Genomic DNA, 3,463 nt, shown 5'->3' with positions numbered 1-3,463 from the left:
TGAAGAAGATGATGATGATGATGATGATCACATTTTACCACAGTACATGGCCAATAACAATCATCTTTTATCATTTTTCGGTCAAAAAAAAAATGAATAAGAAGATGAGGAAGATAAAAATGAAGATGATCATCAGTCATCGCAGTGAAAGAGATACTTTTTGATAGATTTGCACGCTTCTTCATCTTCCTTATCTTCTTCTCATCCTTTCCATTGTCCTCTCTCATTCTATTTTATATTCTACAGGTAAAAAGCAACCATCATCTCTCAGAATGATGACAATTTATATAGAAATAGAATATTAATCTTATCTAATGATGTAAAATTTACATTCGAAAACTTTTATTCTCTTTTTCGAACTTTAAATATTTTGTTTTCTTCTTCATCTTCTCACTATGGTTTCTATTCATCATTACCTGTAGTTCTCATCATAATTGTCATGAAGATTATCACCATTATCATCATCTTCTCATCATCTAAGTCAACAAGTGTAGTCAATGATGATTAGAATGATTTGGAATATAAAAAAAAAAGTTTTTCGATAAAAAAATTCTGCTCCAATTTTTCACTCTCTTCTCGTCAACATCTACCAATGTTTCTCACTTTATCTTCCTTCCTCTTTCTTTTCTCTATCATCATCATCATCTTCTTCATCTTCTTCTCATCTCTCACCAAATTTTTTGACCAACATTATCCATCAAACTAACGTCAAAAGTAATCAAAATGAAATCTGTGAGATTTTTTTCCTCCTCAACCTCATTTCTCCTTCCTCCATATAATGTTTATCATCCTCATCATCACCATGCAACATGTTATCACCCTGAAGATGAAAATCCTTAATTGTAACAATTTAAAGTACTACAATCAACCAGAATCATCACCAACCCACAAGAATAACCATCTTATTGACTCACTGAAATTTAATAATAATATTTTTCTACATGAAGATTATCAGTTATCATGAAAATCTCAGAGTTGATGATGAAAAATTCATGATTGATTTTCACTTGAAAAAATTTATAATCATTTACTATTATTATCAGAATTTTGGATGAAATAAAAAAAAATCGATGAATATTTTATTCATTACATGAGGAAAAAAAAGTTGAAGAAGGAAAAAAACTTTTCTTTTTTCGAGTTCAGAACTTGTTAGAACTTTTCGAATTTTTTTTATCCGTAAATGTGATTGAATCGCAACTAATCAATTACAATTAAATTTTACAGTTTTGTATTTTAATTGTGATGTAAAAACTTAATACAACCATAAAGTGTCAAGACTAAGGTGATCAATGATCAATCAAGATGGTCAATCATCAGGTAAATTGAATCATTAGTTGGACAATCAATTAATTATCAGGAATCAAATTTCAGTTAATCATTAAATTTATCACACATACAATTAACAGAAAACATATTAATTTACAGCACAATTAAGGATTGTATGAATGAAAAGCTCATCAAAATGTCAAGTTAAATAAAAAAACATTAATTGTAATCCAACAATTTACTCACATTTAATTTGATTGATTTGATTAATTTGTTTACTAAGTGAAAAGGGTAACATGATCATAATAATAATAATAATAATCAAAAACAACAATAATCAAACATGATAATCATAATCATCACCTCAGTAATCAAGCTCATCATCATCATTACGATGATCATAATCTTAATCACCATCAACATATTAACATCATTAACTGATCGTCACTTTCAATGGTAATCATCATGATCATCAACAACAAATGTAACAATTTGATTAATGTATTGTTAATGGTTGTTAAGGTTAAATTGTTTGTTTATTGGGAAGTAACAAAAAAAAACCTATTACAATATAATGAATTGAAACACACACACTCACAAATCATTTTGATTACTATTACTGTTAATAGATGATACTTTAATAGGCCACTAAATTGACCACTAATTTGTCAATTATAACATCATTAATAACCTTGCCAACTTATAGGGATGATATTTATTACCTTATTTTTTTGCAAAGGCATCATCATCATCATCATATATCAAGTCACTCAGTCAGTTTGAACCAACTCCACGATAGAGAGTCAATGGCTTGAGGAGGTTAACTTGATGGGTTGGATTTTGTATATAGTGCGAGCCATGAACCCGATGATCCGATAACGAAGTTAAACTTTTTGGACCTTTTGAGTTTGGCCTTAAAGTGAATGAGTGAGTGAGAGAGAGAGAGAGAATTGAGTCTGTTGATTTGTATTAGATGATAATTATTTTTTTCTTCCACTGCAACAACTTTCATCGTTGGTTGAACAACAACAACAACAACCAAGGCAAAACATTGCAACCATCAATCCGTATCTCGTCCAATTGTATGTTGTTATTATTTTCTTGTTGTTGACCGGTAAATAAGAGAGAGAGAGAGAGAAAGCTGATGATGATGATTCCCTACCCTCTTTACACTCCTCCTCTCTCCCCTTAGCCCATGACCTCCTCCTCTGGCATTTTTTTCAGCTCACCAACTGAACAACAACCAGAAAAAAAGTGCAACCAATATTAAAACAAGATACCAGTTAAACCAGATCTTGACTCTCACTCGTACATTAGTTTTATGTCTGTTACTTTCTTTGGTTTTGGCCCTTTTCATCTTCATCTTTTACTTCTTTCTTTTTTAATCTTCATCTTGAGAGAGAGAGAGAGAGAGAGAGAGAGAGAGAGAGAGAGAGTCTCATCTTCTTTGGTTTTATGTCTCTCTCTTTCACTCTATTTTGATCCCTTTGCATCCATGGTTCATTGAAGATACTGATGATGATGATAACATGATGAAAAGGGAGCAAACAGAAAATGAAAGAAAAGAAAAAATCATTATCATCTTTCGCCCCCCTTTTGATATATATTATTTTCCATTAATTTCCACTGGTCACGTGATGATTGATGATAATTCTCATCCATTGATAATAAGGTGATTGGTGAGATTACATTATTCAGTTAGCTGATTGTCATCACCTTTCACAATGTTAATAAACAGTGACAATCATTTTCACCCTCATTCCTAAATCGTTAAACATCAACTCAAATCCAAGTCCAAATCCAACACCAACAAATGAATAAAATAAAAAATCACCCTGAAAATGAACAACAAATGAATAACAATAAGCAGCGAAAATTTTGATAAAAATTTTCATCCTTATAGAAAACACGAAGAAGAAAAAAAAATTCAAAATGAATAATTCATGTTGATCCTCAATCTTACATAATCTGTACCAAACTTACCTTTGGTCCAAAAGTTTACACCTTGACCTTTGAAGTTCAACAGACAAATAAAATGTCATAAAGGTTAACCCAGAGACTCAAGAATAGCCCAAGGGGATGAAAACGCTCATCAAGATACTTGACGGATTTTTCAATGATAAGAAAAGGTAAACGTGATCGTTGAGCTCAAACGAATTGCGAAAAAAAAATAAGAGAATAAAAATAATTTGTTTCC

Source organism: Panonychus citri, unplaced genomic scaffold, assembly GCF_014898815.1.
Source record: "Panonychus citri isolate SS breed McGregor unplaced genomic scaffold, ASM1489881v1 Contig00136, whole genome shotgun sequence".
NCBI classification, from domain to species: Eukaryota; Metazoa; Arthropoda; class Arachnida; order Trombidiformes; family Tetranychidae; genus Panonychus; species Panonychus citri.
Note: the sequence above shows the minus strand (reverse complement) of the source record.